General features: G+C 41.0%; 1 long non-coding RNA gene across 1 annotated transcript in view; it reads right to left on the minus strand.

Moving 5' to 3' along the window:
- LOC128120903 (uncharacterized) overlaps window positions 1-24,369 on the minus strand; it is a 62,007-nt gene that overhangs the window by 25,901 nt on the left and 11,737 nt on the right. The window lies entirely within an intron of this gene.

The following is a 24,369-nucleotide window of genomic DNA, read 5'->3' on the forward strand; positions in this document are numbered from 1 at the left end:
AGAGTAGAGTAGAGGAGACTGGGGGGGGTTGTTAGCCAAAACAAAAGGTACATGAAGTCATATGGAAACATACTACTACATTAACCAATTAAAGTATTTTTTTAAGATTTTTAACAGAGGTACCCTGCATTAGTGGATAATGTTGCTCTTAGAAGACAAGAAATCCCATGAAAATCTCAGTGCCTCGCATGGGCTACCTCCCTATGAGCTGTAACTCAAGCTATTGTTGTTGCTCTAGGTTTCCCAGCATAACTAGATGACATGACCCTTATTGCTGAAGACACCCGACACCAGGACATATAAAAAAAAATCAAGAGAGAACTAAACTTGAAGCTCTAGCTCTGTTCACTAGCATACACAGTGCCAGAAAGTACTAATGAAGGCTGTGGGTGGAGAAAACTCAACAGTTTTACCCCATTGTAGTCTCTGTGTGCTACAACACTAACCTGCTGTGCAAGAAGTCCTCACTAATGCAGCATTGTCATGACTAATGTGCGGTTTACCATACACTATCTAACTGGGTTTTAGGACTGTTCCACAAGAGGGAATTTATGCCTGATACAGTAAACCTGGTGAAAGATTTGTGACTGGAGAGGTCAAAAGCCCATCAAGGTGTGGAGAATGAGTGATATTTGAGTGCTCAGCCCTAAACAGAGCATCTATATCGCCCACTCTATGGTTCATGGAACATGGCTGAAGAGGGGTCAGAAAGGATGTAAGAATCATATAATAGGGAGGAGGGCTGTAAATCTCTATCATCTGACCATGATATGTCCATTACAATCACGGATGTGCAGCAGGTGGGGTTACCTTCACCGGTTCTGACTAAGAGTGGGCTTGTCAGCAATCAGTCATGGGAAGGTGAGGAATTCATGGGGCACTACCTCTCCTTGGGGTCCTGTGGATTAATGTTGTATGATATGGGGGTAGAGTGGTTGTCTTTATTGTGCAGCCACAAATCTCTAATGGGGAGTTCCGCACTCAGGTTCATACAAACAGCCCTGGTTAAACTCAGAAGGTTACAAAAGTAAAGAGAAGACATGAATGTCATAAAAAGGCACTTGTAGGGAGGAAGGGGGCTGAGGGAGTGGGAGGGATATCTAAGAGGGTGAGAACAATGCAATATATACATCTATGAAATTGTAAACAAATAAATATAATTTTAAATTACCATAACATTAAAGGACACATACAAGAAAAACAGATGACAACATATCCCTAAGTAACCAAATTATACAGCTAGGGCCTGGCTTCCGATAGCAAGAAAATCTATGAAAGTAATAAAGAACAGGAGGGACAGATAGGGCCCCTTTATGTTCTATATTATACAACCACATTTGTATTTGATGATGTATAAAGAAACCTGCACAGATACACTAATTAGCCCACAGTGCTCTGGTGTGTTGAGTCAGCCTTTGACCTAAATGCCGACAAAATGACACCCCCTGAGGAAAGTGTATCTCAGTGGTTTGGGTTATGTTCAGTCCTAATTAAGCAGGAAGATGTTAGTAAGGGAGACATACAGGAGGAAGAAAGGGGAGACTAGCACTGTGAATCTGGGAGACAAGGCTGGTCACTTGACCAGAGGGGCAGGGTGCAACTAACCTTTGCAAATGACTAGCTTTGTTTCCTACATAATCTGTTGGCTCAAGACAGGTCTCTAGGGTGTTAATCCACCTATTTTCTCAGACTGCTAGCTTTCTGAATAAAGCACAATTTCAAAGTCTTATTTCTGTTTCTGCCTATTAGAATTTAGATGACAGGCAGTGTGAGTTCTGATATTTCAGGAGAAACCATCAACTGAGTGAGAAAAGGGGTGATGGTGGATTTTTCACACAGCTGTGATAAATAGACTCCAGAAGAGTCAACAGGTTTGCGCTCGAACATGTCACAGCCATTTGAAAGTGGCAGTTGAGAGCTGTGCTCAGTGTCTGCTTGGTCTCATTTACATGCATTAGGGCAAAGCAAGAGCAGAAAAGGCAGAAATGGGCTGAAGGGGTTGCTCAGTGGTGGAACTCCTGCCTCGGAGGCAAGGGACTCTAGGTTTAATCCCTAGTAATTTGTTAGGAGGCAAAATGGTAGGCTGGCAAAATGGTTCACTGGGTAAAGGTAAATGCTATACAAGCCTGAAATCTGAGTTTAATCCCCAAATCACACAGTAAGAGAGTACTGACTACCAAAAGCTGTGCCCTGGATGAAACATATATACCATGGCACACATGTGTGTTTTCTCTCTCTCCCTCTCTCTCTCTCTCTCTCTCTCTCTCTCTCTCTCTCTCTCTCTCTCTCTCTCTCTCACACACACACACACACACACACACACACACACACACACACACACAAACACACAGAAATACACAACATACACACACAACTATATACACACAATAAATAGTAATAATATAATAATAAAAAATAGCAGCACTTAATCCAGCTGGGATCTCCTGCTCCCCTAAGCTCTCTTTCCCTCAACCCTTGCCCCTCATTACCACCCACTTCACGTCCAGTTTGCTCATGTAGATCTTATCCATTTCTCTGTCATTGGGTGATCCCTGTGTCTTTCTTAGGGTCCTCTTTTCTAGATAGCCTCCCTGGAGTTGTGAGTAGCAGTCTAGTCATCCTTCGTTTTACATCTAGTATCCACTTATGAGTAATTACATACCATATTTGTCTTTCTGAGTCTGGGTTACCTCACTCAGGATGATTTTTTTCTAGATCCATCCATTTGCTTGCAAACCTCATGATGTCATTGTTTTCTCTGCTGAGTAGTACTCCATTGTGTATATGTACCACATTTTATTTATCCATTCTTCGGTTGAAGGGCATCTAGGTTGTTTCCAGGTTCTGGCTATTACAAATAATGCTGCTATGAACATAGCTGAGCATGCGCCCTTATGGTATGATTGAGCTTTCCTTGGGAATATGGCCAAGAGTGGTGTAGCTAGGTCTTGGGGGAGATTGATACCCAATTTTCTAAGAAAGCACCAATGATTTCCAAAGCGGCTGTATAAGCTTGCATTCCCACCAACAGTGGAGGAGAGTTCCCCTTGCTCCACATCCTTTCCAGCATAAGCTTTCTTCAGTGTTTTTGATCTTAGCCATTCTGATGGGTGTAAGGTGGTATCTCAGAGTCGTTTTGATTTGCATTTCCCTGATGATTAGGGATGTTGAGTAAATCCTTAAATGTCTTTCAGCCATGTGAGCTTCCTTTGTTGAGCATTCCAGCTGGATCAAGAACAGAGAGGGAGAACAAGGAAAAGGAGACCATGATAAATGAAGACCCCATGTGAGTAGGAAGAAGCAAAGTGCTAGAGAGGTCCCCAGAAATCCACAATGATACCTCCACAATAGACTACTGGCAATGGTCGAAAGCCCGAACTGACCTACTCTGGTGATCAGATGGCTAAACACCCTAACTGTCATGGTAGAACTCTCATCCAATGACTGATGGAAGCGGATGCAGAGACCCACAGCCAGGCCCCAGTTGGAGCTCCGGGAGTCCAATGAACGAGAATTGTTGAGTCCATGATTGGAAAAAGCACAGGGACAAGTAACCAAACTAGTGGAAACACATGAACTATGAACCAACAGCTGAGGAGCCCCCAACTGGATCAGGCCCTCTGGATAAGTGAGACAGTTGATTAGCTTGAAATGTTTGGGAGGCCCGCAGGCAGTGGGACCGGGACCTGTCCTTAGTGCATGAGCTGGCTGTTTGGAACCTGGGGCCTATGCTGGGACACTTTGCTCAGACTAGGTGAAGGGAGGAGGGGACTGGACCTGCCTAGACTGAATCTACCAGGCTGAGCTAAATTCCCAGGGGAGTCCTTGCCCTGGAGGAGATGGGAATAGGGGGTGACCGGGGCAGGGGGGTGGGACGGCTGGAGGAGGGAGGACAGGGGAATCCATGGCTGATATGTAAAATTAAATTAAATTATAAAATAAAAAAATTTAAAAAATAGCAGCACTTAAAAATAAAACAAAGATCAGAAGTGTTTGAAGTGGGCTGTTTTCTCTGAACTTGAGAAGCAATTAAGCATCTATTTCAGGACAAAACCAAACTAAACTGGAGATGGATATCAAAATGAACATGAAAATTGAGGGCAAAAAAAATTGAAGGGCTCATGCAAAAGTGGGGTACGGGAACAATGCCAGAAGGACATACAGGCACAGATTGCAGCTTTCAAAATCAGCAACCACAAAGAATAAGACTTGGTGATTTTACCCTTATGGAGTAAATGGCTTGGGACTTGCCCTTCATTCATAAGAAGAGTGTGACCTATGAAATGAATGTGTTAAAAGCAGCCTGTTGCACTATCACCCCTGAGAGAGAGAAAGTATGACCTCTATGGCCCACCTGCTTTCTTCATTGACACATTCCTGATATAGCACAGGAAATAAGTCTAATAAACAAGAAAAAAAAGTAAAAGAAGAGGTTGCGTAACTGTCACAAGGCCTGTGGTCAGAATTCTAGGCTATTCCCATGGATGGAACTTGTAAGAAAGGGCCTTAAAAAGAGACTGGTGTGCCCAGATTGGATGCTCAGGTGTCTGCACCTGAACTCTCAGGCAAGCAATTCCAGAAGGTACCACTAGTACATTTGCAAAGAAAATCATGCTGTGCATACCACAATCAAGTACCGAAAGATAAGAGTAAGAGGAATTATGGGGGAAAGCCTAGGGAGGTCATTTATAGATAGAGCATAAAAAAAAATGAGTGACTGTGGGTCTACATCTGTTTCCATTAGTTTCTGGATAAAGTGTGGTGGTATTGTGTTCCCCAAAATATTGTGTATCCTAATAAACTTATCTGGGGTTAGAGAACAGAAAAGCCACAATATTAAACATAGAGGTTAGGCAGTGGTAGCACATGCCTTTAATCCTAGCATTCCAGAGACAGAAATCCCTCTGGATCTCTGTGAGTTCAAGGCCGCATTGGAAACAGCCAGGCATGGTGACTCACGCCTTTAATCCAAGAAAGCAGCCTTTAATCCCAGGGAGTGGTGGTAGAAAGCAGAAAGGTTTATAAGGCATTGAGGACCAGAAACTAGAAGCATTAGGCTGGTTAAGCATTTGCCTGGTTAAGCATTTGCCTGGTTAAGCTTTCAGGCTTTGGAGCAACACAGTTCAGCTGAGATTCATTCTGGATGAGGACTCAGAGGCTAACAGTCTGAGGAAACAAAAGCAGCTGAGGAATTGGTGAGGTGAGGTAGCTGTGGCTTGTTCTGTCTCTCTGACCATCCAGCATTTCACCCCAACAACTGGCCCCGGGTTTGATTTTATTAATAAGACTCTCTAAGATTCATGCTACATAAAGCAAGGACACCACAAGAAAACCTATAGAATCAACTAACCTGGGCTCATAGGGGCTCACAGAGACTGAACCAACAACCAGAGAGCCTGCATGGAACTGACCTAGGCCCTCTGCATATATGTGACAGTTGTGTAACTTGGTCTTCTTGTGGGACTCTTAACAGTGGGAGTGGGGGCTGTCTCTGACTCTTTTGCTGGCTTTGGGGGTCCTATTCCTCATATTGGGTCATCTTTCCCAGCCTTAATACATGGGGAGGTACTTAGTCTTACTGCAACTGGATAAGCCATGATTTTTGTTGATACCCATGGGAGGCTTGCCCTTTCCTGAGCAGAAACAGAGGAGGAGTGGCTTGTGGGTGGGAACAGAGGGAGTCTGGGGGGACAGAATACGACAAGAGGAGGGAGAGGAAACTTCAACAGGGATGTCAAAAAAAAATGGGCGACACCTCATAAGCATTGGAAGAGCCCACATACAAATGAAGCAATGTTTTCTAACATTCTGTGCAATAAACAATACGCTCGTGAATGTCATATGCTGTTTAAATCTACTGAGAAGCTGGCTGTGGAATAGGGTAGACTCCCCAATTTCAGACTCAAGTATGCTTGTCTCAAAGTCTCTTCCCAACCCCTGTCCTGGGACCGTCTGGCCCTGTGTAACAGGGAGATGGAGAAACAGCAAGCATCTAAGGCTACTGAGCACATGGCACCCTTGAGAACAGCTAGAAAATAAACCTTTTCCAACAGGCAACACTATTGTTTATCACATGGTCTAAAAATGCCTGTGGTGGGAAAAAGAAAGGTGAAGCTCATCTCAGGAGACAAAGCTCACTGGGAACCTCAGCTATTGGCCCCAAATCCCCTAGTGAGTTCCTGCTAGATGTTTATATTTTTGGTTGTGAGCCTAGCCTGTAATGACTGAGCCATCTCTCCAGTCCCCCGCCAGATGTTTGTAGACCCCTACTTGACAATGTTGCCCTTGTTTGCTCTCTCAATTATCTCTGCGGGATGTTATAAACCTCTGACATGATGTTTTGCTATCCATCTGCCATTCTATCTACATGCTATTTGCTAATTATTCTTTCTCTTTTATTTGTTATATACTTCATAAATTCATCCACTCAAAACCAAAATACAGCTATCCATGAGTTATTCTCCAGACCACACAGAACAGACTCATCAGCCACCTATACTGCATGAAGTGAGGGAACATGAGCACATTGGGTCCTTGCAGTGAAGGCACAATATACCCGGTTTTCAGAGGAGAATATCCTCCAGCTCTACAGATTAAAATAAAACATAAAGCCAGTGGTGATCTAGTTAGCATATAGTTTCCAAACCACATCCAGAATGTTAGCTCCCCCTCTACTGACTGCAAAGGCTCTAAGAGCATGCTTAGAACTAAGAAGAATCTCCCTTGTGTCAGCTCCAACAATCTTCTCTGTATCATTGTTTAAAGAGGCCAGGAAAGTATGTGCTCAGATTTGCCAGTGCTTCAATAGCTAGATATGAAGATTGATTTGCTTGGGTTAAAATACAGGGACCCATAAATATACATCATAATTTACACATTCGATTCTTATGGACAAAGGGAGCCCTCCTCCATTGCTGCCAATCACATTTGGAAAACCAGTGTGGTCAGCAGTATCAAAATAAATTTCAGGAAAAATCCCTGTGTTCTTTGGAACCACAAAGGCCCACTCTGAACAACTGTCCTGATTTCAACAACTGTCCTTTCGTCATGAGTTTTATATAATACAGTGTGTATTTTGTGTGAGATTATCTTTTCTCCTCATAATGATGTTTGAGAAGTTACCCCCATGTTGTCCTATTTATAATTTATTGATTCTCACTGATATGCAGAGCACTGTGAATATTCCACAGTTTGTCTGTTCCTCCATTGATGGAGGTATAGACGTTTTCAGCTTTGGACTGTTTTTTCCCTAGCTTTCAGTACACATTGCAAATATTCCAGTTGTCCATATAAGTAATTATGGAACTGCTTGATGGTGCATTGTATATACAGTTTTAATAGATACTATTAAACATTTTTAATCAGTTTTACAAACTTCACTCCCATATGCAGGATATGAAATTTTTCCATTGTGCTGATTCATAACAAAACATAGGTAAGAACTCTTAGACACTGATTTTGTTGTTAACTCATTTTCAGCCTTGTTTACAGATGTGTAATAGGTCTTGAAGTACTTTTCAGTTAATCTCTCTCCTATGAATAAGAATGTTGAGAGCCTCGGGCACATGAGCGTATTAGTCATTTTGATAGACTCTTCCATGAAAACCACTTGTCTGCTGTAGTCTCTCCCTTTTTTCTTAATGGGTTACAGTTCTTATGTATTCTTGTGAGTCCTTTGCTGTATGTATGGGTGCATTAGAATGTTTTCCTCTTTATTGAAGATGAATTTGCAAGGCCATGTGCCTTGGTTTTTTGTATATTGACATCTGATCAGTAATGCAGTTTGAGATGTCATATGATGATTACTGATATCTTAGCAATCCTTAAATTTCCCAACTGTGACAATGAATTGTTGTGGAATATTATTTTAAGATGTGTTACATTTGTTTATGCTGTGGAACATTTGTTTAATGATGCAAAGATGTGTTGCACTCTTTTATGTTGCACTTGTTTAACTCTGTGAAGCGGTGTTATTTCGCCTGTCTAAAACACCTGATGGTCTAATAACGAGCTAAATGACCAATAACGAGACAGGAGAAAGGGTAGGCAGGGCTGGCAGGCAGAGAGAATAAATGAGAGGAGAAATCTGGGAGGAGAAAGATCGAGAAAGAGAAGGAGAGGGAGACTTCAGGGGCCAGCCACCCAGCTATATAGCAAGCCACAGAGTAAGAAGTAAAGAAAGGTATATAGGATAAAGATAAAAGCCCAGAAGCAAAAGATAGATGGGATAATTTAAGTTAAGAAAAGCTGGCAAGAAACAAGCCAAGCTAAGGTGGGACATTGGTAAATACAGATAATAGTCCATTATGATTTATTTGGGAGTTGAGTGGTAGGCCCCTCAAAAAGAGCAAAGAACAAAGAGTTAAAAAATGAAGAAAAAAAGAAACAACCATCTATAATAAATTATGTCAACATTGACTTAGATTTCAAATCTTTGTTGGTGATATATAGTTTCCTGAACAATGATTTATAATCATTTTGCAGACTTATGACTAAGATTTGAATATCTGATGCTATCAAATCAGCTTAGTTTTCATTTTTGACTTGTTATATGACGGTATGTAAGTTATGTATTATATAGTTTATTTCTGAACATGTATCTACTATGCAAGCTTTTGCTTCTTACATCTCCATCTTTTTGCATTACACTCATCACGTCTTTGTACGTTTAATGTCATGACACTGTTCCTCCCTTTCTGGGTCCTGCACTTGCTGTTTGTCAACTAAGCATGGCTGAGAATGCGAAGACTGCCCGAAGCCAGATGGAAGTGGTGAGAGCGCTGTCTTCCACTCAGTGTACTGTCAATGTCCTTGTTTGGAGTTAGGGTGATCTACGTGGTCATTAGTTACAAAATCGCTGAGTGACATGTTCCATTATATGCATATGGCACATTCTGTATCTACTTGTTCATTGATAGACAATTGGGTTATGAGAAGTTTTATTCATTATGAATTCCTCAAGGTCATGAACAAATCTGCTTATGGTGAATTGCAAAGTGTTTTTTTTTTCTTTTACATTTTCTTCTGTGAGTATAATTAGATTTCCTGGTTAACGAAATAGGAGAACCATACCAGTTTGCAATTAAGGACATGTGTTTATTTAACTCTGTAAAATGTGGCCAGATTTTAAAAGATGTTATACTTATTTACATTTCTACAAGACAAGCATGTGATGTGATAAGAATTCACCCAGAACACATGTCTTGTCTTATCCTAATGAATGCTTGGTAAATTCATGTTTTTGTAAATTTAAAGGCTAGGTCGTGTGAGGGGGAAGGCAGACAAAAAGTCTTCTTGCTTTAAAGGTTCTTTTATGAATGAATTTCTAGGAAACGCAAACTATATTGGACATAAAGTATGTCAGTGTTTTCTGGAGGCTGCAAGAAGGGATATCACAAGAAGAGCTACAGAGGCAATTCTTGGCATAAAGGAAAATTCAATGCCATAAGTGTGGTGATGGCTATATTACCACCTACATTACAAAAACTCACCGATTTGTAAATTCAAATCTGTTTCATTGTGTGTAAATTATTCATTCAAAAAAGCTAATTATAAAAATTAAAAGACACAAAGTTATTTGCATTTAGTATACAACCACACAATTTTTAGCTTAATATACTGTATCTTTAAGTTTTGTTCACAGTATTCCATATTATGACCTGGACATTTTTAGCATTTTGGTTTATTTTTGCATTTTTAGTTATTGTACATGAGATAGGATGGACATGTGTGTACCACAGTGCACATGTTGATGTCAGAGGACAACTTAGAGTCCTTCCCTTACACCATGCAGGTCCTGATGATATACACAGGTTGTGCATTAGGTTTGGTTGAAGGAACCTTATCCCATGAAGCATTTCACTAACTCAGCATTTTCTTTTGTTTAAACAATTATGTCTGGTAAGAATGAAGGTAGTTTTACTTCCCAGTCAGTATGACTTCTTTTACTATTTGATTTGCAAATGTTTTTTTTTAGGATTTGGATCTTTTTGTTTTGTTGTTTTGAGACACAGTCTCACTGTGTCATTCTGGCTGGCCTGGGAGTCACTATACAGACCAGGCTGACCTCAGACTTACAGAGATTTTCCTGTCTCTACCTTCTGAGTTCTGAGAGTAAAGGGGGCGTACCACCACGACAGCCATTCACACACTATCATAGGCATTTACTGGCAGTTCACGCATTTCGTTCTTATCCTATGTGCCAGGAATTACTACTACTTCAGTTTTAGATAAGTAGACTGGGTAGAGAAGTGGAAAATGACTGTTTCCCCCACTTTAGTGACACAAAACCTAATGTCCCTCTATAAACCAATTGCCTATTTATTAAATACTACAAGCTTTCACACGGTTCAGATTTTATGTTTTCATGTTGACTTTTTAATTTGTATAAAATAAATTTGCACCTTTGGGTACATATTGAACCATTGCCTAAATCAAGATAGGAACTTTCCAAAGCCTCGAAAATCCCCTCACGCTTTCCTTAGACAAACCCTGCTCCTACAGATACCTGAAGCAACTACTAATGGCTTTCTGTTCCTACCATTTGGCAATGTACAAGGTACCATATAAGTGGAATTATATATGTTGAGTAAATTCTTTTCCTGTCTTATTACACATATAGTTATAGATAGTAATGAGTTTCATTATGATATTTTCTTTCTTAAAGGGTTTTCAAGATAGGGTCTCTGTAATGATATGGCATGAAGGCCTTGGCAGCTTGGGCCAAGATGTCCCACGGGTGAGGAAGACACACCATGCAGACACAGCATCCAGGTGGAGAGTTTATTATAAGAGCTAGATAAAGAGAGGGAAAGAGGGAGAGAGGAAGAAAGAGATAGGGAGAGAAAAAGGGAAAGTGGAGGCTTGCACATCTCATGGCAGGAGGGGAGGAAGGGGAGAGAAAGGGCAAAGGGGCAGATTTTTCCTTAAAGGGGTCTTTACATCAGGACACAGGGCAGGTCCCCAAGGGGCAGGCTAGAATGCCAACAGTTTCCCATGTAACAGTCCTGCTGTCCTGGAACTCACTCTGTAGACAAAGCTGACCTCGAATTCCCAGAGATCTGTCTACCTCTGCTTCCTAAATGCTGGGATTAAAGGTGTATGTCACCACACCCCGCCCAAGTGTTTTGTCAATGAGCCGATGAGTTTCATCGGAGTTGTTTGCAGAAGCATGGGTGAGGGATTACTCTCAGGAACATGGGTAACATTCTAGTGACTATAGCATGGAAGAAAATGTGTCTCAGTGCTAGAGAGATGGCTCAGTGGTTAAGAGCACTCGCTGCATTTCCAGAGAACCCAAGTTTGGTTCCTAGCACCCATATTGTGCAGTTCACAACTGTCTGTAATTCCAGCTCCAGGGGATCCATCAACTTCTTCTTGCCTCCATGCATACCAGTACACATGTGGCGTGCACACACACACACACACACTCACATACATACATCTAAATAAAAAATAAATACAAATCTTAAGAAAAGGTCTCTCCTTCTCCCAGCAACCATGAACGGCATATAAATCCTAGATGTGGAGAGGGTTATTCTGAGTCCCTCCCCACTCCATCACAGCATGCTGGTGGGTCCAGTATCCTGAAGGCCCAGAACAGGTAATCATAGCCACTATGAGTTCAAGAGTGCAGTGAGAACTGAAGAGATTGCTCAGTGGTTAAGGTAGCCCTGGCTGCTCTTACAAAGGACTCAGGTTAGTTTCCAGCACTCACATGGTGGTTCACAATCAGTTGTAACTCTGATTCCAGTGAATCTCACACTTTATTCCCTTCTCCATAGGCACTACATACACACATTACACTTATACCCATGGAGGAAAAAACACCAGCATTCTACATACACACATTACACTTATACCCATGGAGGGAAAACACCAACATTCCAGGATGTTCTACTCCTTCCTCTGCCTCTTTTTAGCTCCTCTTTAAGGATATTCTTTGAGTTTTGAAGGGAATGATACGATGCACCATTTACAGCTGAGCACATGACAGCCAGGAATCCTCATCACTTTGACAAATTATGTGCCTCTACTGTTACCATTGTTACTATGAAAAGAAGCTCCTCTGACCAGTGCTGCTAAGAGCACTAATCTGTGGGTGTGACCATCATTATTAAAAGCAATGTGATGGGCACAGCCTGTCTGTCCAGCAAAACAACAGCAATAATGTCCCCACTAGGCTGTATCAGTCCTGGACTTTTGAGCAGATTTACAATACCAGAAATGAATTTCCTCCCATCTATAAATTAGCAGTAAATCCAATCAGAAAGCAGTTGATTAACCCATAGAGGCCTTGCCACTACTGCAACCAGTGAACACACTGTGCCTAGGTACTTGATAACATTACACATGGCGTCTGTAGCTGAACATGACTGCTGATGATACTTCTTCCCCAGCAGCCTGCACTGGAACTTCCTGATGCTTTCTTTCATGGCCAGCCAGCAGGGAAGAAACTTCCATTTCAGATACAGATTGATTTATCTACATCCTGTGACCAAAGCATGTGGGGTCTTGGGTAATAAGGCCATACTATCTTGTTCTGATGTGGAACAAGCCTCAGTGACAATTGCCTCTACTGTGGGCCTCAGGGGCCTCCATCACCAAAGACCTTAAAGAAGTGGTCCACTGCTGGCACTGGGGTTTTTGTTTAATAATGTAGAGGTTTCTGGAGATAGGTTTATCCACCAATTAGGGTTCCTTTGTTCAAATGTATTCTATTTTTTTGGTTAGCCTACCAATTATCAGGTTCAGCTGTTTTTTCACACAGCCTTAGTTTTGGTTGACCTTCCTGCCCTTCCCTGCCTAGAACTCTACACTCTAGTATTTCCTTTTCCACTGCTGTGAAATAATATATTCTTCTTATTATTTTTTTATTTTAAGACAGTGCCTCTCTTTGTAGCCTGGGCTGGCTTCCAATTCAGCATTTCACTATACCAGGTCCAGGTAAATAACTTAGCAAGGCTGTTGGTTGGTTCCCTGAGTCTGGTAAGTACAAGAGAGCACACCTTCTGTGCACCTAGGGTTAGTGAAGGAGGTGGAATCATCCTGTGGCCCATGTGGATTCTTAATCCTCTTAATAAGATTCAAAGTCTGCTCATTAGTTGTTTTTTTAATAGATACTTCTACATTTTTGAACACATTTTTCCAGTTTCCAGCGCACTCAAGTTTTTGATTCTGACAATTATATCATTTTATCTCTGCCTGTTTTTTTTTTTGATTTTTCAAAACCAATATACTTTGGACTAGAGTTCTAGCTCATTAGTGGGAGGGCTCACTACAAAATGATAATAGCAGATGTAGTAGCTGTAGGAGTAGTCACTAACGTGCTTTATGAATCAGGGCACTTTAGATCTACAGAAAATGTGTGCAGAAGACAGTTCATGTTCCACACTCCTGAGCCACCCACCCCTCACCTATTGCTAGCATCTTACATTAATATGGTACATTTGTTGCAGTTGATGAGTTTATATTGATATGCTATTAACTAAAGGCCATAGTTAGCATTAACACTCGCCCCTGGTGTTGAATTGATGGGTTTTAACAAATGCATAATGATCTGTGACCACTACCACAGCATTGTACAGAACAGGTTCACAATGCTGAAAATGTTCTGTGTTCCCTTTTCTCAGTCCCTGGCAGCCCTTAATCCTTTTACTGTGATCAGGTTTTGGCTTTTTTGTATTTTCCAAAATATTATATTGTTGGCATTGTTCAGTCTGTATGCAGCCTGTCAGGTTAAGATTCTGCTATGGAATAATCTTCTTGTACACTGTGACTATGCACTACTCCCACCAGTTAAGAAAAAAACTGACTGGCCAATAGCTAGGCAGAAAAAGGTCAGGGAGGACTTGCAGACAAAAAAAAAAGAGTGTGGGGTAGTAGAAGAGGGCTAAGTTGCCAGGAGACATGGAAAGAGCAAGATGAACATGCCATGCTAGAAAAAGGTACCACAACATTGTAGAACACATATAAGAAATATGGGTTAATTTAAGTTGTAAGAGCTAGTTGGTAACAAGCCTAAGCTATCAGCCGAGCATTTATAATTAATATTAAGTCTCTTTATGGTTATTTGGGAGCTAACCAGTGGTCCCGATGGAAAACATCTTCACTAATAAATACACAAGTAGGTTTCCTCTGTGTCTTTTTGTGTCTTGTTTATTTCTTTTTACCACTGAATGGGCATTTATATTAGTTGGTTTTTATCGTCAACTTGACACAAACCAGAGTCACCTTGGAAGAGGAACCTCAATTGAGAAATTGCCTCCATCACATTGACCTATGGGCATGTCTGTGGGGCATTGCCATGATAGTAGGTGAGGTCCCAGGCTACTGTGGGTGGCACTACTGCTAGGGAGGTGGGCCTGGGCTATAAAAGGGAAATCCAAACAAACCAAAGAGAGCAGGCCAGTAAACAGTGTTGACACCACAGGTTTGTTTTGAGTTTATGTCTTGGTTTCCCTAGATAGACTATATCATGAATACCAAATAAACCCTTGTCTTCCCAAGTTGCTTCAAGTCATGGTATTTTTCACAGCAACAGAAAACAAATTAGGGAGTTATTGCACAGTTTTTCTTTTTCACCAGCTGAAGGACAACTAAGTTCCAAGTTTTGGCAATTATGTATGAAGCTGCTGTACATATGCAAGTATGGAATGTTCGGTAAATACAAGTTTTCAATTTAGCTGGACAAGTACCAGACTCTAGTTACTGGAACTTATCATTAGATAATACTTGAACTTTTAAAAAGCTGTCAAAGTGTTCCAAAGTGTTTGTACACTTTCACATTCCCACCAGCAATAGCTGAGATTTCCCGCTGGTCCACATCCTCACCAGAACTTGGTGTTGACAGTCTTCAGCCTTTGACCATACTTGTAGTAGTATCTCATTGGTTTTTAACCTGTATTTCCCTGATGACAAGAATATTGATCATATTCTTCTGTTTATTTTCCCATTGTGTATTTTGATGAGTGTCTATGAGGATATTTTATGCCATTTGAAACTGGTTTGCTTATTTTCTCAGTGTTGAAATAAAAGGCTTTTGTATATTTTTGATACTATTTCTGTTAGATAATTATTGTTTACAAATGTTCTTTCCAAGTTACGCCTTGCCTTTCCTTTTTCTTAATGGTGTCTTTCACAGAGCACAAGGTTTAAATTTTACTAAGGTCCCATATGGTAATTGCTGGTGCATTGTGCTTTGAATTTAATCCTGTTTATTAGGGAAGGATTTTCTGAGCTCCTCACTAAGCCATGAGAAATCAGCCTGCCATTTTGTAAACTATAAAGGGTACCAGCACCATACTGAGCAACTTGTGTCCTGCACAGTGTTAAATCCTCCCAATATCTTTACAGAATGGATACAGGCTTAAATCTTCATTTTATTCCATAGTGGGTTTAGGACTGATCATATTGCCTGATGTTGCAAGGATAGAAAACGTGAAGTTAATGTTTTAACCTAAGCAGTGTGAGCTGATGTCCGCATCTCTTGTCACTACACTGTCCTGCTGCCTGGAAACTGAGGCATTATCAGGTCGAGCCCAGCACCTGGAGGTAGGCAGTTCCCTTGCCACAGGTCTTGAAAGGCTTAAAATGATAACTCATCTGAGAGTTCTGCTTTCATTAAACCTCTCACTGCAATATCACACTTTTCCCTCCACTTTATTTTTTAAATATATTTTAATTGAAATGGAATTACATCATTCCCTGTACCTCCATTTCTTCCCTCTGGCCCCTCCCAGCTACCCTCCAACTCCTCCCATGCTAGTCCCTGACTCTCAAGTTCATGGCCTCTTTTTCTTTGACTATTATTGTTTTATGCAAATTTGTGTGCAGAAATACATAAATGTAACCTGCTGAGCCCATTTTTGTTGTTTGTGTGTATATTGTTTCAAGACTGATTACTCTATTTAGGACAACCAAAAGGAGGGAGCATCTTTGATGAGACAGGTTCATTATCTTTCTCCTTGGAGTTATTAGTTGCCTATAGTTCTTTGTGTAGGGGTGAGAGCAAAGCTCTCGTGTCTACTGTTATCACCATTACTCTGGGCTGGTTTATGCGGTCATTTCTATGAGAGACTACTTCACATCAAACTTCCCAGTATTCTGGCTCTTACAATCTTCATGCTCTTTCTTCCATGAAGTTCCCTGAGCAGGGGCTGTTACATATATATGTATATGTTGGTGCTGGGCTTCCCATAATCCATTGATTTCTGCATTGTGTCCAGTTGTGGTTTTCCATATGGTCTCTATGTTCTGTAAAGAGGGGCTTCTTTGAGTAGGGGCCATAGCTAAATTTATCTATGGATATATGGATAAGATTAATAACATAAGGAACTTATGCTGGTCTAGGCAGGTGTCTGTAGTAGATTCTTTTCTAAGGCCTATGACATCACTAGTCCTAGGAAGATGGCTAGGTTTCTAGTACCAGGCATGATTTCCCACCTGTTAAGTGAACTTTAAGTCCATTAGACAGTTGTTGGTTACCACTGACATATGAGTATAACTTATTGATCCTTTACAGATATTTTTCCATGATGGTCATTGTCATGGTTCATAGGTGTTATAGCCAGGTAGACTGTTTTGCCCCGCTTCCTTGGCAGCTTGCGTAGTCTTTTTATTTTTCAGATTGGATTCAACTGGGATCATCTGAGTCCAGTGTCTTAAGTGTGTCATGTCTTTAGCAACAGAGGCCCATCCTCAACCCATGAGAAGTAATGAAGGGCTACATCAATAATCTATATTGTTTGGGGAATCATTTGGACTAACCTAATCAACCATTCAAATGGAGGCCTCTCATTTCATGGTGGTGGGACTTTTCCTAGTCTATGGCTCTTGTGAGGAACATTGTTACCAACCACATCCCTTCTACTCCCAATGAGACCACCAATGGCTGAACACATAGCACTGGATTCCCTATGCATCTGGAATAAAGTCTACCATACTCCATGGAGCTTGAACCAAGGAGGTCTGCCTGCTTTTTGCATCTCTTTCCTAAAACTCTCCCCCTTATCTTCCCTATTTAAAAGTCAGAGCTCTCTCTCTCTCTCTCTCTCTCTCTCTCTCTCTCTCTCTCTCTCCCTCCCTCCCTCTCTCTCTCTCCTTCCCTCTCTTTCTCTCTCCTTCCCTCTCTCTCTCTCTCTCTTTCTCTGTCTGGAGCAAGACAACCAGACATTCATTACCCCTGCATTGGGCACCTGCTAATCTCTCTGTGGAAATTCTCCCCTAGTAACGCGGTATTGTGAGTCCCTTTCTATCCTTCTAGGGTCTTCGCCCCGTCCATCGCATTCCTTCCTTCGTGCCTCCCCTGGCTCGTCTCACTTGACACTGTGTTGTTCCCTTAGTTGCTCTGTGTGAAAACTGATCTTGCTTAACTCTGTCCTCTTACGGAACTAAATGTGTTTCTTTTATCTATTGCTAAATTCACAGCACCCAGTAAAGTGTCTCGTACAACAGAAGGTTCTCTTTGCTGTGTATTCTCTTTCCCTTCTGGGAATTCTCAGCTTTCATCAGTGGGTCATTCCCCGATACTTGTCATAATAGCTTTGGGGAAAAACTTCCTTCCTCCACTGAACTTTATGTACATGTCTTTTGGTTCTTGTGTGTGTGTGTGTGTGTGTGTGTGTGTGTGTGTGTGTGTGTGTGTAAGTCAGTGGCATTCCTGTACATATATGAGTTCTTTCTGAATGTATGGAGGAAGAAACAGGCACAAGGGGTTCAGGAGGTGCCCTGACTGGTTTGTTTGGTTAACTTGACACTCTCTGGAGTTATCTGGGAAACAGAACCTCCACTGAGAAAATGTCTCCATCAGATAGGTGTGTCTGTGGGCACATTTTCTTGATTGATGCTTGTTGTGGGAGGGTATAGCATACTGTGGCCATTGCCACCACTTGAGTTGTATAAAAAAGCAGGCTGAACAAGCTCGTACATCATTCACCTTCATGGATTCTCCTTCAGTTCCTACCTCCTGGATCAGGACTTGGGTTTCTGCCCTGACATCCCTTCTTGATAGACTACAAGCTGTAAGATGAAATATCCCCTTTATCCTCAAGTTGCTTTTGGTCATGACCTTTAGCACAGCAATAAACTCAAGAAAATTAAACTAGAACAGGATGCAGTTTAGTTAAGTGCTATAGGATGTAACCAAGTATCTGAATATTAGTGTTATTTATAACAGAAGATAATTTATATAAAGTATGGTTGTCATTTTGAAAACCATAATAATTTTCCTAAAATCTATCCATTGATGAACTTTGTTAGTTCCCAATGTTAGCAGAACATTGGGAACTGAGACCATGGTGATAGTCAGTCTTATCCAGCTATCTATTTGTGCATAGCACTAAAAAGGTGAGTAGACACAGTGACAACATCTCACACGCTTGTTTAGTATCCTGTGTATCCACATGCACACACACACACAGATACACACACAGAAAGCCTTCTGATTCCAGAACATTTTCCAAGCTGCATCGCTAATACATCCCAAAGAAATCTTTAAAAGCAGAAAGCATTGGTAATATTCTCCATCAACAAACCTTCACTGTAGGTTCTCCACATTGTAACATGGGGCAAATATTCCAAAAGAGAGATCTTCACCCGTGGAAGGCAAACACATTGAGGGCCTGGGCTTGAAACATTTATCCACCATATCTAACTAGTCCTCTTTGACTTCATGACACTGTAACACAAGAGTGTCCAGTTTTCTGCCCTAGTCCAGACTCACCCTTATTGTACACTGTGTTAGCTACCTTTTGGTGCTATGATAAAACACTATGACCAAAAGTAACTATGGAAGAAGTGAAATGGTTTACAGTTGCAGAGGGAAAGTCCATAATGCTGGAGGAAGAGTGGTAGCAAGAATTAAGAGAAAGAAGCTGAGAGATCACATCTTCAAACACAAACACAAAGCAGAGAGCTTGGACTCAATGGGGGATGAGGCTACATAATCTCAAAACCCACACAGTGATAAACTTCCCCAGGCAAGGTTCCCCCTCCTAAAGTTGCCACAATCTCCTCAAACAGTGCCACCAACTGGGGACAATATTAAAACACCTGAACCTATGGGGGATAGTTTTCATTCAAACCACAGTGTTCCACTCCCTGGTTTCCATAGACTAATGGCCATATCATAATACAAAATTAATTTAGTCCAATTTTAAAGTCTCCATAATCTTTAGTAGTTTTAGCACTGTTTAAAAATACAAAATCTCTTCTGAGTCTCAAGGCCATCTCTTACCTATGACTCCCTTTAAAAATCAAAAAGCAAATTATATACTTCTAACATACAATGGCATAGAATATAAATTATCCCCTTGGGGTGGGGTGTTAAGGAAATACTGAACTAAACCAAAACAACACAAAATCCCATAGCTCTGTCTTATATCTGGATCCAGAACTTTAGCTTCAAAGAACTTGATGGATCCACCCCTCCAGCTTTGATGCTACAGTACATCTCTCTCTTGGTCTGGTTCTTTTCCGTATATGCATCTCTCCCTGGTGGATGTCTGAAGCTCCCGGGATTTCTAACATTTGGATGTCTCAACTGCAACCAGGCTTCAGCTTTGTAGTTTTACTCATTGACCTCTCATAGCCTTCTTTAAGATACTCCTCTGTCACATGTTGGCTGGCCTAAGTAGCTCTCTGAAAGTATGGAGTAACAATCCGAGCCCCCCACTTACATCTTTTATACCAACAAGCCAGTATCACATGACTGACACTTCCAAGTCTAGCTGCCAGCCTGGGATGGACCCTTGCCCCCACTCACATTAGCAGTATCTTTTGTATGGTATTGTTTTGTAAGAGCATAAAGCTCCCTAAGTCTTTTCCTTTCACATTTGGACATTTAGCTGTCTTGTCCTAAAAGTACTTATTGTTTCAGTGCAGGGCAGGATGTCCTTCCTTAGTGGCACTATTCTTAATAATTGCAGCCTCTCTTTCAGCACATGCCTCGGCTGTAGTATTGAACTCCCCACCTGTCATCTTTCTACAACTCATACACTTTCAAAATTTCCTTTCTGTTCCAATTGTTCATTTTCATCATAGATCTACACAAGAGATATAAGTAATAACATTTCAACAGGCCCAATGTTGTGCTGTCTTGAAATTTTCTGTACCAAAGATATTAGTCCATTGCTTTTTAGGTTTAGTCTAGGACAAGTCCTTAGGACACTGGAAGTGGCTGTCAGAGTCTTTGCTAAAACATCATAGCAGCAGACTCTAGCCCCGGTTTTAGCAGAGACTTTGTTCTCTGAAACTTCTTGAGCCAGGCCTCCATAGTACATATTACTCTCAGCACTATTTTGATGTGGAACAAGGCTACACAGTCTTCCAGATTCTTTCTAGAATAATCAATTAAGCCCTGCTCACAGCATTCGAATGTTTTTCTCGTCCAAAGTTGGGAAGTCTTCCACATTCCTCTCCCAACGAACATGGTCAGGCTCTTCGCAGCAACAACCCCACTGCTCCTGGCACCAACTTCTGTATTATTTATTTATTATTGCTGTGATAAAACACCACAACCAAAAGAAACTTAGGTGGGAGTTTATATGGGCTTATGGACCCAGTGAGAAAGAGAGACTATAATGGCAGAGGAGGCATGACAACAGGCATACGGAGCAGGAAGCTGAGAGACCACATCTTCAACCGCAAGCATGAAGCACAGGATCTGCAGTCGATGTAGCGTCAGACTACAAACTCCCAAAGACTGTCCCCGGTGACATATTTTCTCTACCAAGTCTCCACTTACTGGAGCTTCCATAACGTCTCCAAATATCACTGCCAACCGGAGAACCAGTTTTCAAATACCCGAGTCTATGGACGACATTTCTCATTCAAACAACCATGCATACAGACAGCGTAATATACATCTCTCGAGATTCTCCCATGTTCAATTCCAGTACACACAAATGAGAATCATGGATCTACCACGGGCTATCCTATCTCATACCTCACCCCTAAAGTACATTCTGACCCCCCTGACTTTACTGAGTCCTGCCATATCTGAATAGTAATCCTGAATACTGTCATAAAACCCCTAAAGCACACAAGGAGAGACAGACTCAACACTGGCTGTAAGTGGAGCACTGATGGTAAAGATGTGGCTGTCTTGTTGACTCCTAGTGTTAGGATCTTACATTGCAGTTTGGTGCAGTTTCTGCCTCCTTCCTGATGTAACACTCTTAGAAACAAGTTGCTCAGGCAGGAAGGTTCTATAGATATTCAAGAAGTTTTCACTTCTGAAAATTCATCTTGGCCTAGAGATGAGGAATGTGAGCCAACTCATTATCTTCCTCTGAGCATATGTGGATGCTGGTTCCAAGCCTGTCTTCCCAGCTCTCTCTGGCTCTAGAGAAAAATGAGCATTTGCATTGCCAAAGGTTCAGGTTCAGTGTATGTGGCCCAAGGATCAGGCACATTGAAAGTTGGTGGTTCAAGACTGGATTTAGATTTGGGGACTGATTGAAAGGTCACACTGATTTGTCAAATTTCCCTATCCCCTTCATTCCATTACATTGCCTCTGCCAATTTAAGGTCTTTATTGAGTGTCTTCTGGGCTATTACAGTCTTCTCTCAGGGAGCTGTCCCTGTCTCTAGCCTGGCCTCCTTCACAGCATCGTTTACATTGTGCAAGCTTGACTTCTGCTAATTGCAAATCATCCTGTGGCAGAAGCCTCTAAGAGCCAAGCATTGTCTGAAGAATCCATGTGTAACACAGAATAATTAAAGCAAGTTAATTCTCATATTTGTCATCCAAATATTTGTTTATGGTAAAATTTGAGGTTTATTTTTAGAGGGGCTCAGAAGATAGTTGAATCTGTGAAGCGATTGCCTTGCAAGCGTCAGAACCTGGATTTGATCCCCGACACCATGGGCATAGTGACACACACTTGTAATCAAGGCAGTGCAGCAACAGTGACAGGCAGGTTCTTGGGGCTTGCTGACCACCCACCATTCAGGCAAATGAAGGCTCTATCTCAAAGGAGGCAGAGGACATTCCTGAGGATAGCACCTGAGTGTGCTCTCTAGCCTCCACATTCATGAGTGCCCAAGTGCATGCACACGCAGACACAGACATACAGACACATACACATACACACGTGAAGATTGAAATTTAGAAATAGTAAGTACGTACTTAAAGCCACTACTACACTAACATAAAAACTCTATCAAACCCAACCAAAAAGAAAATTTGTAGTACAATCTCCTTGATAAGTATAGATACAAATATTCTTATTAAAGTGCTTGCACATTGAATGCAAGATCATGTCCAAAAGACCATTCACCATGATCGAGTTGGCTTTGTTCCAATTGTGCAAGGATAGTTCAACACAGAAAAATCAATAAATGTAAACCAAACCTCAGTTTGGTTCCTGGTACCTACAATGGTTGACTAATCACTACCTGCAACCATAACTCCAAGAAATATTCTCTGTTTTCTTCTGGCCGTCATAGTCACTCTTGAGCACGTGGCGTACACACACACACACACACACACACACACACACACATATTTTAAAAAAGTAAATGTGATTACTCACACAAATAAAACCAAAACTCAGAAATCATATGATCATTTCAGTATCTATAGAAAAAGTTGTCAATAGAATCTGACATCTCCACATAGTAGAGCTCTTAAAAGAATAAAGATGTAGGGGGATCTTATTTTAACATAATAAAAAACTGTTTATGATAACCCTATAGCCAACATCATGAAAAGTTGAAGCATTTTCGAAAAGATCAGGAATAAGAGGTGTCTAGTCTCTCTACTATCATTAATATAGTGTTTGAAGCCTTAGCTGGAGGAAAATAAAAAATAAAGAAATAAAAGGGATACAAGTAGGAAAAGAAGTTAGAGTATCCATATTTGCAGATGGTATAATTATATACATAAGTGACTTTATTTATTCACTAGAAAACTCGTAGAGTTGATAAATAATTCCAGCAAAATGTCAGGATACAAAATTAACCTATAAAACTCAGTAGTCAAGTATACTGAGAAAGAAATTAGGGAAATAATCACATTCACTATAGTATCAGAAAATTAAAATACGTTATAATAAACTTAACCAGGAAAATTAAAGAATTCTACAATGAGCATCTTAAAACATCGAAGAAAGAAACAAAAGATGAGAAAATGGAAAGACTTCCCATGCTTTTACAGCTGAAGAATTATCATTGTAAAATTTGTCATTCTACCAACAGCAATCTATAGATTAAGGAAGATTTCTGTCAGACTTCCAAGACCATTCTTCACACAGAAAAAGAAATCTTGGAATTTACATCAGGGAAATGATGGCCTAAGCTACTCTGAACAAAAGAATACTGCTGAAACAGCAACACATCTGATTGCAAGTTATACTACAGAACCATAGTCATAAAAACGGCATCATATTGACATAAAATAGACAGATCAATGGGATAGAATTGTGAACCCAGATATAAGCCTACACATACATAGATACATAAAATTTTAATTAATTAAATGTATTCTTTGATAATTTCACTCATGTACATAATACTAACCACTCTCCCTCCCACCCTCTCCCTTTCTCCCACTATCCCGATCTCCTCCCTTATTCTTTTCTTAACTCTTTCTCAGTTTAATATTCATTCTTCTTGTTTTATGACCCAGCAAGTTTAACATGCCATCTGCATGACCATAGGTTTGGAGCTGTCTGCTGGAGTATGCTCAGCAGCGGGGACACAGCTTAAGACAATGACTTCTCCTCTCCCAGAATCTATCAACAGCCAACAGTTCAGCAGTAAGATCCATACCCCACCCCTTCCAGTCTGTGACTGATTGAGAACGGCTTTTCATAATCCTTTACCATATCTTCTGGCTTTTACATATTCCCCTCTCCCTCTTTCCTAATGTTCCTGACCCTAAAAAAGTGTGGTGTAAATGTCTTATTTAAGGATAAGACTTCAACTGTCACTTATTCTCAGTATCTTTGGTGTCCAGGAGTCTATTCACCACCATTCCTTGCAAAGAAAGTTTTCACTGATTAAGACTGGGAGTAGCTCTCGTCTTTCTATTGATATAAACACAGAGATTTAGGAGCATTTTGACACTGTATAAATGCAGACAAACAACAGTAGTAAATCACCCTCCCCAACACTAAGCTTGGGCCTATGACCTCCCTAGTTATGGGTCCCCCCCCCAATGAAGGAAACACCATTTCCAGTAAAGGAGGTTGATTATCTGAACAACAGTCATGCCAGTATGTATAGATGAGCACAACACTCCTGGCAGATGGATTTTGTACTTTATCGGGTTCATAGCTGGGTAAAACTGCTGAAGCTTTCCCCTCCCCAGGAGCTTGTATAGTGTCCATAAGTACTGTGAAGGCTAGACAGAGGGAGGAAGTTCCC

The sequence above is a fragment of the Peromyscus californicus genome, unplaced genomic scaffold (genome assembly GCF_007827085.1).
Source record: "Peromyscus californicus insignis strain IS unplaced genomic scaffold, ASM782708v3 Scaffold_11__1_contigs__length_118956290, whole genome shotgun sequence".
NCBI classification, from domain to species: Eukaryota; Metazoa; Chordata; class Mammalia; order Rodentia; family Cricetidae; genus Peromyscus; species Peromyscus californicus.